The sequence below is a fragment of the Pelobates fuscus genome, chromosome 9 (assembly GCF_036172605.1).
Source record: "Pelobates fuscus isolate aPelFus1 chromosome 9, aPelFus1.pri, whole genome shotgun sequence".
NCBI classification, from domain to species: Eukaryota; Metazoa; Chordata; class Amphibia; order Anura; family Pelobatidae; genus Pelobates; species Pelobates fuscus.
The window spans coordinates 71709391-71724478 of NC_086325.1; positions in this window are offsets into that span (position 1 = coordinate 71709391).

Below are 15088 nucleotides of genomic sequence, written 5' to 3' on the forward strand. Positions count from 1 at the left end.
CCAACCGGTACCACTGACGGACGAGGTATGACGGGAACTCGAATGGTGGCTCAACTGGATGCAAGCGTGGAATGAACGAGCCATCTTCGGCAACCACCCGGACTTCATTCTGGAATCGGATGCGAGCTGGTGGGGATGGGGCGCAACAGATGGGAACGCAGCCACAGGTGGGACCTGGACGAATCAGGAACTCACCATGCACATCAAGTGCCTGGAATTATTAGCCGGATCCTTCGCCATCCAAAGCCTGACGAAGGGACAATCCAATTGCTGCATCCTACTGCGGATGGACAGCATCTCCGCAGTACGATACATCAACCACCTGGGAGGGACTCGCTCCCAACCACTGGTCGAATTGACGAAGAAGATCTTCGATTATTGCCTTCCACGCAACATCTCGATTCGGGCAGAACATCTCCCAGGAGAATAGAACCTCACCGCAGACTGGTACTCATGACATTGGAGGGATACCAGCGACTGGCAAATAAACAGACAAATATTCGCCCACCTGAACGAACAGAGAGGCCCATTCACCCTCGACCTCTTCGCATCACGCAACAACCATCAACTCCCAAGATTTTACAGCTGGCTCCCGGACCCGGAATGCACAGCAGTGGATGCCTTCACTCAACACTGGCCCAAACAAGTGGCGTATGCTTTCCCCCCATTTGCAATGATTGCGAGAGTACTTCACCACATTCGACGACGAGAGGTGACGCTAACACTACTGACACCACTATGGCAGAGCCAACCCTGGTTCCCGGACCTTCTCGAACTAACGTGCGAGGATCCACTCCTCCTACTGACCGACCCATATCTACTCAGGGACCCAACAGGGAACCCGCATCCCATGCTTCAGGACGACAGACTAACCCTGGTGGCCTGGACTCTTTCAAGGATGCCTGGGACACCCACGAACTATCGGCTACAACTAAGGACCTGCTGTGGGACTCATGGGCCCCAGGAACTAGAAAAAGTTACCTATCTGCATGGAGAACTTGGCACAGTTGGTGCATGGGACGGGACTTGGATCCCTTTACAGCTCCTGTTCCCGAGATAATGAATTTTCTGTCTTCCATCTCCCAAGGGAGAGCAGACGGTCAAAACCCTTTGATCTGCCGGTTACTAAGGGGCATCAGGTTGAGACGCCCCCCAGCACCAAAATACCAACACCTCTGGGATGTGGAGAAGGTACTTACATTCCTGAAGGAATGGCCACGGAATGAACTACTATCTTTGAGACAAATGTCAGCAAAATTCACCTTCTTGCTGTGCCTAGTCTCATTTCGTCGAGTCTCAGACATACGAACTTTCGAATCAGACGCATTTTCTATCAACCCGGAAGGGGTCACATTCCAGATCTCAAGACGAACCAAAACCGACTCAACATCAATTTTCTATCCGTTCTTCACGGCAGAGCCCCAACTATGTGTAGTTAGGGCTTTGAGAGCATACATGGCGGCAACGGAGACACTACGCCAGCCAACCTCTCGACAATTATTGATTTCATACGTTAACCCTCACGGTCCAGTCTCGACCACTACACTATCCAGATGGATTAGATGGCTCCTCACCCTAGCAGGAGTGGACCCGTCCTTCGGAGCTCATTCCGTGAGAGGAGCTGCAGCATCTTCAGCCTTTTTAGCAGGCGCGTCGTTATCGGATATCTTACATGCGGCAGACTGGTCCCGAGAATCGACCTTCCGGACGTTCTACTTCCGCCAGTCTTCCAACGCCGCTTTTTCTCTTTTGCCGAAGCGTTAAAATTGCAAATACGAAGCCTCCTGTCATGTTATAAAATTGAAGATTATGCTAGCGCAGTGTACTAATAATCTTAATTTTAATAATGACAGGAGGTGAGTATTTCCCCCCCTTATCATTCTTGATGTTCCCACCCTCGTCTCAGGTAAGTTGAATTAAGGAATGTGGGATGACTACTGAATTACACCCTAGGTAGGGGTAAATAATACGATAGATGGACATTAAAATGACAACCGATAAATAATCTAAATCAGCATAGAGTTTTATATAACACTCATAGAACATATGTTTCAAACGGTCCATTCCGTATCACTGATACTACTTTCTCTTTCCTTTCAGTTTAACAAGTATGGATTACCAGGAAGATCTAACTCCATTATCGTTTTCTAATTGGATCAGACACGTTACCTGTTACATTGGAACTTGTGATGTCGCATTATTCAAGAGGAAATGATGGGCTATGCCTGAACTGATATACACTCTGACTCACTGTGATTGGTTCTTTGTTTTACTGTTTTTTTTTCTTTGCTGCTATGGAGTGAGTAAAGAAAGTTAATGCAAATACTCGCCTCCTGTCATTATTAAAATTAAGATTATTAGTACACTGCGCTAGCATAATCTTCAATTACCTGCATTAGAAGGAGAGAACACCCAGGGAGGCATATAGTAAGGATAGCACTACCTGTGTGCAGTATCTCTGACTGTCTGTGGCTCACTCAATGATGCTGGGGCTGAGACTGTATGCATATCTTTGATAAGGATCAAATGTCTTTCTGGATTAAGAAGGTGTGGCTATAGAGGCAGGTGTATGGTACAGCATTCCGAAAATCATTTATTTATTTTGTGCAAAAACTGAAGATATTAGCATGCAAAAAATACAGTATATTAATGAGACCAACATCTAGCAAATACATTGAGGTTGTTTTGGTGCCCAGAGTGTCCCTTTAATGTTTAACGTGAAATGCATATAAAACATGTCATTAACATTACCTTTTAAATTACTTTCTCCTTTGTATAAGCGGCAATGGTCTATATGGGGTCTACACCACTAAGGTCACTAAGGCTGATCTCAGACACCTCTGGGTGTAACAAACAAGACTAGAGATGTCGCGAACATAACATTTTCCGTTCGCGAATGGCGAACGCGAATTTCCTCAAATGTTCGCGAACGGGCGAACCGGGCGAACCGGCATAGACTTCAAAAGGCAGGCAAATTTTTTTTAATTTTTTTTGGGTATGTAGGTGCTCAACCATTTTTGTGGGTGTTTACCGGTTAATTAGGTGTTTAATACAATACTGGCAACAAGATAAGAGGGTGGGTCAGAGACAGTAGACCGGAAAGAATTAAGAACAGGTTGTAGGACCTTGAGTGACCCATTATGTCAGTCTTGAGGTAAAAAAACAAAACATTTGCAGCTGAACAACGCTCAAGCATGTTAGCGGTTTGGGGTATCAGCCTGGCTATTGCATGAAAAATAACAACTGAGGGTACCAGAAAACATGACCCTAACATTAGAAGTCCTAATAAAAGTTCAACTCAGAGGTAGTGTCCCAAGGTTGCGGGTTTGGGCAGTGCGGCAAGAACAACGGGGGGTAGCGTAAGTCCCTGTGATTTTTCTTCGCCGTCAACCTGTGCCTACCTCGGAGGTCTAGTATGCCAACCTGATATCGAGATGCTGTTGCAGTTGGTTGCTATCGGGTACTGGAGCAGTCGATCTGTGTCTATAGTGCGCTTCAGAGTTGTTGCTGTCAGGGAACAAATGAGAAATGTCCGTGGAGTTGGAGCCCACTGGTTTTCGGGTATGCCGCATTGCGCCGTGGAGGTTGAGGCACACAGTAAGGGGTGTTGTGCGTGGTCCGGTGGATAGAGAACCAGGGTTCTGCAGTTGGATAATGGTCAAGCGGTGTGTCTGAGAGTGTTGAGCCCTGAAGGGTGGTTCACTGCGCCGTGCAGGTGAGTGGGAGTGCCTGTGCCTCTCCATTTAAGTGGTGATCGAGGCGTAGGCGTCCGGTGTATTGTTTCTCGGTACAAATGCGGGGATTCGTGCTGGGTCCCAGTTGCGGTTTGGGGAGGTATGCTCTTGGGTTCTCTCTTGGGTGTGTGGGACCTGTGGTAGGCCCAAGGTTTGTAGGAGGTTGGCTGTGTCCCGAACGTTGTGGATTTGGTGTTTATTGTCTCCTTGTTGAACGAGGAGTGTTTGGAAGGGTCGCCAGCGGTACCTTATGTTGTTGCGCTGGAGCAAGGTTGTGAGAGGACGGAGTGACCTGCGCCATGCCAGTGTCGCCCCGGACAGGTCGGCGTAGAATGTCAGGCTCATGCCTTCATACTGTAGTGGGGTCTTGCCTCGGAGAGTAGCGAGGATCGCCGATTTGTCCTTCCCATTTCTAAAGGTGAGTATGGTATCTTTGGTGGCTGTGGCCAGAGCCCCGGGAGGTTTGGGGACCCTGAAAAAAATCCATGGAAGTGATGGGCTTAGCTTGGCTGGCGGTTTGTATGGCCGTCAGCATTTTTTTGAGCACAGGCGAATTTTAAAACCCACAGGGACTCTTTCTGGCCACAATAGTGATGGAAAAGTTGTTTCAAGGGGACTAACACCTGGACTGTGGCATGCCGGAGGGGGATCCATGGCAAAACTTCCATGGAAAATTACACAGTTGATGCAGAGTCTGGTTTTAATCCATAAAGGGCATAAATCACCTAACATTCCTAAATTGTTTGGAATAACGTGCTTTAAAACATCAGGTATGATGTTGTATCGATCAGGTAGTGTAAGGGTTACGCCCGCTTCACAGTGACAGACCAAACTCCCCGTTTAACGCACCGCAAACAACCGCAAACAGTCCATTTGCACAACCACAAACTCCCCATTTGCACAAGGTTGGATACCAAGCTAGCCATGTCCCGTTCCTTGTCCCCACTGATGTCATTGAAGGTCTCTTCCTCCACCCAGCCACGTACAACATCAAGGGTCCCTGAAAGGTGACAACAAGCCCCCTGTATTTTTTTTAAAATGTACACTACTGTTAGACCAGATATGAGTTGCCCTGGCAGGCCCTGAAACGCACACGTGTGAAGGAAACTGACTGCTATTATATTACAGTCAAAGTTTTTTGGTTTTTTTTAAATGCAAGCTATTGTGACACCAGATATGAGTGGTGGCACTGGGCAAGTGGGCACAGTATACACTGTGAGCCTGACGCACACGCTGGCAGGCAGGCAACTGCAATTAGATTACACAAAAAAAATAAAAGCAGACTGATGTTCTAGCCCTAAAAAGGGCTTTTTGGGGTGCTGTCCTTACAGCAGAGATCAGATGAGTCCTTCAGGACTGTAGTGGACACTGAATACACTAGCCTAGCTATCGATTTCCCTATTAAATCAGCAGCAGCTACACTGTCCCTCCTCTCACTAAGAATGCAGCTTCCGGGGGGGGCGGGGCCTAGCTGTCATGGTGGAAAGACGCACTTCATGTGAGCTCCCTCAATATCTCACTTTAAGCAGCTATCAACAAGCGAATTTGACCCCAGAAGGGGATGACCCAGCAATGTTGCTCCTACCTGACAGACCCGACATGCTTAATAGCGGTCAGCAACTCGACAGAGTCTTACTTACCTCCGTGTGGCAAGTGTGGCCTGGTGCTCACCGGGCGGGAGTGGCGGCCGATCTCCTGATCCTGGGATGCCCAGGAGCAGCTACTTCCCGGCAGGAACTCCGTTACCCCCCCTCGGACGCACAGAGCACAGCCGTCCAGGCTGACATACTCATCTGCGACTCTCCCAATATGGCGGCAGCCGTGTGTCATCCTGGTACCAGCAAAGCATGGCAGGCTATTGAGTCTAAGCTGGACAGACTCTTTAATCAATTTTGGAAGCAAATAACAAGCAGGAAGCCCCAACAAGCTCCACCACAGCCCCAACAAGCTCCACCACAGCTAAGCGAAACAGTCCCCTTTAAAATCCACCAATGCAAATGGCGTCGAAGACGGGACCGGAGGCACAAACAGAAATGCAGAGCCTGCCACACGTCAAGCACTCGCTTCCACCTCAAGCCACCACAATCCCGCACCGGACGTGAAGCACCACTGGGACAGATCCGACCACCTGACAAAACAAGCTTCCACCACCTCAAGCCGCGAACCCGGCACTCAGCCAGAGACTTGCCTTTGTTGTTCCAGGTATCAGGGACTCCCAGGGTCTGCACCTGGCGCCCAGAAGGGATCGGATGAGCACAAGCAGTAAACAGCAGCCTGCCAAGCATGTCCCACTATAGCCAATCCTCCACACCATGCCTTTGATCACATGAACTGCTCTCTGCACATTAACTAATCGTAAAGTAGTTTATTGTCGTAGTTCCTTACATGCCTTTACCTTAACAGTTCATGTATTATGTTATTCACTAGTCTTATCTCATGGGGCGACTCACACTTGATTTATAACTAGTGGTGGAGCTGCTGATATAAATACACAGTTGATAACGTGCAAGCTACACCCTAAACATGACAGCCATCTTTCACAACAATGTACTGCTATATACTCATACCCTCAGTGCAACTAGCCATGATATACGCACGTTCAGCCTAGCATGCTCAAATATAACACACTTCTGTCTAGAAAAAAAAAAAAAAATAAATAAAAAAAAGAATGCAGCTTCCGAATTAATCTAAAATGGATGCTGTCCAGGAGGTGGGAGGATCTGGGAGGGAGGGTCTGCTGCTGATTGGCTGGAATGTGTCTGCTGACTGTGAGGTACAGGGTCAAAGTTTACTCAATGATGACAAATAGGGGGCGGACCGAACATCGCATATGTTCGCCGTCCGTGGCGAACGCGAACAAGCTATGTTCGCCAGGAACTATTCGCCAGCGAACCGTTTGGGACATCTCTAAACAAGACTAACCATCTGCAATTGTGAAAGTGCTATATTTGTCTCTGTTTGAACTTGTCAAAGAAATGTCTGCAAAATACTTTGGAGAAATACTGGATGACGCACTCACCTAACAACCAAGGTGCTCCGGGTCCAGGGCTGGCCAGGCCCTACATCCAGATATGTGGAACAAGTAATGGTCCAAGCACTAAGGGTAGTAGCAAAAATAGCAGCTCTATTGGGGCAAATGCAGCAACATTTAGTCCCAACTAAGTATTTTGCAATGTTGATAAAGACTCAGTTGGGTTGCTGCTTTTGCCCCAATAAAGCAGCTATTTTTGTGACTACCCTGAGTGCCTTGACGAATATTTATTCTACATATCTACAAAATACTTTGGTCATTTACCTACTCAAAGTCTCACACCCAGAGATTAGTCTTAAAGTCCTGCTCATCACAACCCAATCTATCCAATCCCCTCATCTTCCCATTTCGAGAACATGATGACATTCAACAACAACCTAATTTCCCTTTGTAAATGAGATAACCGAGACCTATTGTACCTGTAAAATCTAAGAAATATATGGAGTTTGTTGGACGACCTCAGCTACAAAATAGTCACTCATTCAGCAGCTCTATTGCATCCCAGATATGCATCTTGTAGTGCTTTGAGAGAAGTCAGAAGAAGAAGAGAGAAGAAGAAACCCTCTCCATTAATGGTCACTGGCCAGGCCAAGTTCACTGTTTCAGATAGTGTGTATGAGCATTGCCATGGATTACCATGGCAAAGTTCTGATGCTTTCCCTGGCACTGGCTGGATGGAGAAGTCTGCACCTGACAGAGGGGGTGTAGTCAAGGAGCATTTCCCACTGGATTACCAGGAATTCCCATCATCCTTGGCCCAAGGAAAGCCCATAGGGAGGTAGGAATGTATTTTTTTTTTTAATTAAACATTTTTTTTTCCTACTCCCCCTCGCACATAAATACCTGCACATGAAACCCCATATGAAGCCTCCTTCACACACACAAAGCACCATAGGTACTCTACAGCACATGCAACATCAAGAACTCTGGTTTTTATTCTACGGTATTCCATTTGTGGGGGCACCAGAGGCAAGTTTCCAGCAAACAGAACAAGTGTGTTATTAAATTTACTTGCACTGCGCTAAACAAACATAGGACATTTTTCCTGTTCTAGAGATTTTCACCAAGGTTTTGCGCATAGGCTGCCATGGAAGTACTCAAACTGACATGTTCACTTTGGGAAGTGTGTGTAAGATGGCACAACATGATACCTCACTGTCCTTGACCCATTATTATTATTGTTGGGATGCTCTGGCTTTCAATGCAGGGGCAAATTATTGCCCCAGTCTGGTTCTGTTAAGAAATACTGCATTTCATCTGTAGCACAATCCACGTGGAGTTTACTTTATAAATAATAAATAAGAGATTTTACTAACCTTTTTCCAGCACCAAGCGCTGCTCACCTCTCCACCTCCATCAACATCAAAGTGAATGTATGGCCTCCTCACAAGAGAAGCATTTGGGACCTAATGTGCATGCGTGGCAAATGCAGTGCGAGCATTCAAAATTCCTCATAGGAAATCATTGAATCAATGCTTTCCTATTGGGCTTCCCTGTCACGTGTCTGCTTTTTACCTGGTTAGTGTAGCAGAAACTTATCTAGTGGCTGTTATACTGACAGCCACTAGAGGTGGACTTAACCCTGCAATGTAACCATTGTAAATGTCTAATAAACGTCAATGTCTTCATTGCAGGGTTAAGAGGACATTAAATCCACGCCACTTTAATGTCCCTTTAAACTCACGTAGTGGTGTTTTATTTATTCCCTCTCTTCTGAACCTGGATACTTGGTGGCAAGTGTGTGCTACCTGGCAATGTACCCATATCCTACGTCACCTTAAGTTAAAAGAGTTTAGCTATCAATGGGCTGCTGTAACTGCATCTGTACATTTATAAAAAAGGCACAAACAGCAGGAAAACATACATATGTTCAAAAGCAAGTTTGGAATAAAATATATAAGCTCCATAACAAGTGTACCATTTCAGGTACTGCTGTAGTATATGTCATAAAGTCTTGAGTGGAGTGTTGGTGTTTATTCTGCTCAAGTGCTTATTTGTTATAAAATCACTTTAAGTAGTCCTTTGAGCTGACCTCTCTCAGTTTCGATGGTCCTGTTAGAAGAGTCACTAACTCTTTTCCTCTCTGATCACTGAAACTTGCCAATGTGGCATAAGCGATTAGCGAGTCCTTTTTCGCCAGTCCAGTATTCGTAAAAGTATTAAGAAAGGGTGGAATCGGAACCACTTGAGTATCATTAACCACTCACAAGCAGCCGCACATGTTGATAAATATCAGGTATAAGATTGTAATTTTTCTATTTGTTGCCTAAAATTTTCAATTCCCTTGTCAGTTTTTCCAGAATTCCAGATTATATGACAACCCCTATTTATTTAAATTAGATTATAGTGTTTAGTTATTCATCTATCATGTCTAAATCTCTGAGCGCCTGTGTTTAACAATATTATGCCAACAAGAATGATGGGGATGTCCTTCCTACATAACTTTAACTCCAGTTAACTAATAGTCTTGGAATTTGCTTGTGGTTTATAAATAAAATAATATCAACAATAGTTCATTAAAACCCACATCCAGATACACCAATGCTCACACTGCGACATAAATCAATAAGTCAAATAGTTTCCTTTCGATGTAGATTAAAATTCATTCTCTGATTAATAGAGAGTTCCATACCTGTTTAGCAGTTGGTTATGCAATATCACATAAAAATGTAGACTATCTAAGCTGATCAGATCTGACTAAATTCGTTTGTATCAACCCCATGGAAACACTTTTACCCGAGTTAGTGTTACTTCTCAGAAATGACATCTCATTTACACAAATAACAATCCGATTTGCAGAGACCATACATCGATGTGGTATTTTGTTTCACATTTACGCTACTAGCGAACAATTTCATTGTGTTCCTTATCTGCTGTTTATAAGATAACTTGCCAAAGTTCTCCTCATCCCAAATGCATCAGATCCCTTTTGACACCTGGAATTTTGAAAGGATGTTAAAAGCACTTAAAAAATGCTATTTTTCATCCGTTGGTATTTTATACAACCATGAGACCCGATTGATGAAATGGTCTGCCCTTGGGAATGTGGATAAATGTTTACGCATTCTTTTAAAACAAAATTGCAATACAATAGTGATAAAATGAATGTTAATATATCCCCAGGTTGAGCCGAAATAATTATTCACCCTGTTGAAACATTATTCACTTCTAAAACATAATTTCTGTCTTCTTCAGAACTAACGTTGCAAAAACAGTAAGCATGGGAATGTTTTTTATTTGGGTGGGTAATTCACTAACCAGTGTAAGTTGCAACTGAATGCTAAATTTAGTTTAACGATAGAAGAGCTGAAGAAATACTTGGAGGTTATTCAATAAAGTGAGAATTGCCTGGGATTTTATTAAGACACGGAGGCTCCTATTATGCTGCACTCTTTCTTTATTTCCCTCAGCAGCAAAGAAAAAACTTTATAAATATAACAGTAGTAACATTAACAGTCTTAGGTGTATTCTTCCTAGTAACAGGAACAGCCAATCAGGAACAGCCAATCAGGTTCCACTTCTCCAGCATAATAGGCTCTGTCAGCCAATCCTGTTCCTCTTTCTTTGCTGCTCCCTCAGTTAAGTATACCTGATCCCTCAGCTCCTTAACTGTGGGATTGTTATATCATTATTATTATCATTTTACTATTATTAATTATTATTAATTATTACTATTCATTATTATTACTACTATTAGTATTATACCGTTATTGTATTTTACTGTTATTTGAATTCATTTATTGATTCATTCTAATTTTGCTATATTTTCTTGCCTCTAATCCTTTCCGCGGTCCAGCCTGTCCCCAGAGCCTAATTTAACGAGCGGCTCAGGGACGCCGGCTGGAACCGCATTCGGCGCTTCGCGCCCCCCTTTCATTACTGGCGCCGTGAGCGGCCGCCATCCGTGGAGCTCACAGAGCTCATATGCCGGTTTCCTGCTCGTGGCGCTGGAATGTGTACACTTAAAACACATTCGCCGCGAGCACAACTTACCGGCTAAATCTCCCTATTCTTTCCATTTCTGCCGCCTGCGGCGGCCATTTTCTTTGCCTTCCCGCGCTCACACACAGCTCCACCCCCAACATCCGGACCTCGGAGTTGGGTTAAAGCTGTAGTGGCGGTCGGACGGCTCTTTGCTCCCTCCTTGCTATTCCTACTTATTACCTGTGAATCTTCAATTTGGTCAGACAATTACTTAAAGTTTATGTGAGTAATTCATTTTTTGTTAAAGGTATATTGTTTCCTTTGGGTTAATCAACCCATTTTAGTTTCAAGCTCAGATATTATTAGTACTACCAGTGTCATACTAAGCATGCCTGGTGAGAAAGATTTACCCACCCCTTCTGGGTCCCTTGTCACCAAACCAGGGAGTGTTACAACACCCACAGGGGTATCTGAGATTGGAGCGGCTAACCCCGCTGATTTTGCTCCCACTGCTGATATGCAGTCTCTGATTGACGACACTATGTCTCATGTTATGACTAAGGCCCTCACATCGGCCATGGGATTGATGTCTGAATCTTTCTCGCAGACTCTTACACAGGCTCTGCTTGAGGCACAGAAATCGGCTCAGCCGACCGTTACCCAGGCCTTGCCAGTAGTGGTCCCTTCACAACCTCACACTGGCCGTAAGGCCACTGCAAAAACCAAACACTCTTCAATCTCACAGATGGACAGCTACAAACCTGTCACAGATGGCGCGCCTAATATACCACCGCGCAAAAGAGCCACTAGCCGGGCAAAATCGGCTAGGTTATGGAAACGGGCAAAAGCCCAACTAGATTCTGAGTCAGATCTCAGCGAGATTGAAGAGGAAAACTGCTTGGATACTGAGGATCCATCAGATCCCGAATCCGATGATATGGTCGAGGACCATGGCCTCAGAGAGCATAATACACCTCCATCTGAATCGTTTGACATGGAGCTTAAGGTCCCAGACGATGCAAACAAATTAGTTGACCCCTATGGGGAACCCCTGTTCGACCCCGATGACCTACGTCATCCAAGGTCAGCAGACTGGTCCCCTTCGGCCCATGTGGCCAAATACGTTGCATCAAGGACTCGCAAGCCTTTAAATAAGGCAACACGCAATAAGCTACGGGCAGAATGCCCACGCCCTACCGTCCCGGACGAGGCCTGCAGAACACCTGCAGTAGACCCAAAAATCGTCCAATTCCTGGGCAAGACCGGCTGGAAGCCTAATAAGGGCCTTGATTTCTCCCTGCGCAATTGCCAGGATAAATTACTGGATATATTGGGCCCAGCAACCAAAATTTTTGATATGGTCGAAAACGACCAAGACTTAGATCGTACCGCCATAAGTGGTTGGATTCAAAGAGTAATTTGCCTGATCGGCAATGCCAACTGTGCGATAGCCACAGAGCGTCGCAAGGCGATCTTATTAAAGATAGAGCCAAAATTGGTAAATATGGCTATTACCGAGCCGGGCACCCAGGCCCGTGGTCTCCTGTTCGGAGACAATTTTGTCAAGGAGCTTGGCTCCTTTGTACATACTTTTACTGCCCTAGACAAGGCGCAATCAAACATGCGCAGAGTTTTCCACCCTAAGGTTTTTGGTGGGGCCGGAAGAGCCAGGAGCCGTCTGTCCGGCCGTGTTAACAGGGGTTCATTCCGACAGAACCGAGGCTCCTACACTGGACAAACCTCCTTCACGGAGCACCGCAACACCCCGGCCTTCTTCCCACAACGTGGGCGGCCATGGGTTGCTCGTGGATCACGTGGCACCAGACCAAGCAGACGACCTTATGGTAAGTCATCTCCTACTTCCTTCTTCCCTAGGGGCAGTGGGGGGCAGACTCCGACATTTTTTCCATGTATGGTCACACATTTCATCAGATGCCTGGGTATTGAACACGGTACGAGGGTATTCCTTAGAGTTCCTGTCACTCCCAGTACAAATCTCCCCGCCACGGGGAATGTTATTCTCCCAACAAGACGCCTCCCTTGTTTCCAAGGAGGTCTCAGAATTGGCACACAAACAAGCCATCTTAGAGATCCCTATGACTACCCCAGGCTATGTGAGCAACCTATTCTTAGTTGCCAAGAAAGGCGGCGGCGTCCGCCCAGTGATAAACTTGAAACAGCTCAACACTTTTATTGCCTACAACCATTTCAAAATGGAAGGCATACACTGCCTCCGAGATCTCCTCCAACCGTCAGACTGGATGGTCAAGTTAGACCTACAGGACGCCTACCTCACTATACCAATCGCACGTCAACACCAAAACTTCCTCCAATTCATATGGCAAGGAAGAAAATGGAGATTCGCCTGCCTCCCATTCGGACTATCCTCAGCCCCATGGTGTTTCACAAAGCTCCTGAAACCCGTGGTGGCTCTACTTCGAAGTCGAGGGGTTCGTCTAATAATCTACTTAGACGACATCCTCATCATGGGTCAATCCAAACACATTATCAAGACCCATCTGACGTGGACTCAGAATCTCTTGCAGAACCTGGGCTTCCTTATCAATGGGAAAAAGTCCATCCTGACCCCTACACAACGCATAGAGTTCTTGGGCCTCGTAGTGGACTCTACTCTACAGACACTACACTTGCCGACTGCGAAATTGGCCACCATAAAGAAGGAAATCAGACGCACTCTGAAGATTCCCCTGATCTCCCTAAAACAATTGGCGAGAGTGATTGGCCTCTTGGCGGCCTCCATCTAGGCCATCTTCCCGGGCCCTCTACACTATCGAGCGCTACAGCGCCTACAAGCCTCTCATCTGAGAGACGGGTCCTCATACGCGGACATGATCTCTCTGGACACAGAGGCAAAAACAGAACTCAGATGGTGGCTCTCCCATATGGAAGCATGGAATGGCCGGGCCATTTTCGGCACCACACCAGACATAGTAATAGAATCCGATGCGAGCTTGCACGGTTGGGGTGCGCGCTGTGGCAATATCTCTACAGGTGGCAGATGGTCCGAAATGGAATCTACGCTTCACATCAATTGCCTAGAACTCCTGGCCGGTTCTTTTGCAATCCGCAGTTTCTCAACGACTCAAGCCCGATGTGCCATCTTATTGAAAATGGACAACATATCGGCAGTTCGCTATATAAATCACTTGGGCGGGACGAAATCCAAGGTCCTGGCGAATCTGGCACGAGACTTTTGGCAGTTCTGCCTGGCACAGGGCATCTCGGTCACGGCGGAGTACATCCCGGGCCTCTGCAATACAACGGCGGATTGGTACTCAAGACACCTCAGGGATTCCAGCGACTGGCAATTGGATCCCAGGGTCTTTCAAGACATCCAATCCCTATGGGGCCCTCTGGACAAGGACTTGTTCGCCTCCCGTTTGAACAAACAACTCCCCAGATTTTTCAGCTGGAAACCAGACCCAGAAGCACTGGCAACAGATGCATTTACCCAAGACTGGTCCTACACAAGGAACTACGCGTTTCCTCCCTTTGCGTTGATCCCCCGATGCCTAATACACCTACGGCAACAGATGGGAACGACAGTGCTCGTGGCACCATTATGGCCGTCTCAACCATGGTTTCCTTCTCTGTTGGAAATGGCGGTAGACATACCCCGCACGCTCCCACACTTCAACTATCTTCTCCAAGACCCGGACGGGTCCCCTCACCCCCTGATTCAACAGGAATTACTGCATCTCACGGCATGGCTGGTTTCCGGGAACCCTACTCAATCGAAGGGGTTTCGGAATCAACTCTCCAACTTCTCGAGAGCGCATGGGCACCCGGCACGAGACAAGCTTACAAATCTGCTTGGAGCAAATGGCACAATTGGAGCATGGAACGGAACCTGGATCCCATATCGGCTCCTCTGAATTCGATCCTGCAGTTCTTAACTTCATTATTTGAAAACGGCAAAGCATACCGTACAGTGAACCTCTACAGATCGGCCATTTCGGCCGCACACCAAGGCATCAATGGCGCACCGATAGGACGCCACCCATTGGTATGCCGTCTCATACGCGGCATCAGATTTGCACGACCCCCGCTACCACGCTATTCAGTGCTATGGGACGTCTCCACTATCCTCCTTTTCCTCGAATCTTGGCCGGATAATGCATCACTATCGTTGAAACAACTGTCGGCAAAACTGGTCATGCTCCTATGCCTCATATCCTGCAAAAGGGTCTCAGATGTTAGAGCGTTAGACATCACCGCACGGTCCTACACGCCAGAAGGGGTCACTTTTGATATATCACGGAGAACAAAAAGCTCGACAAAGAGAGTGACATACCCAGCCTTTCCTGACAAGCCTCTCTTATGCCCGGTTAAATGCCTACAACTCTACGAAATGCGCACCATGACGTTGCGGGACCCA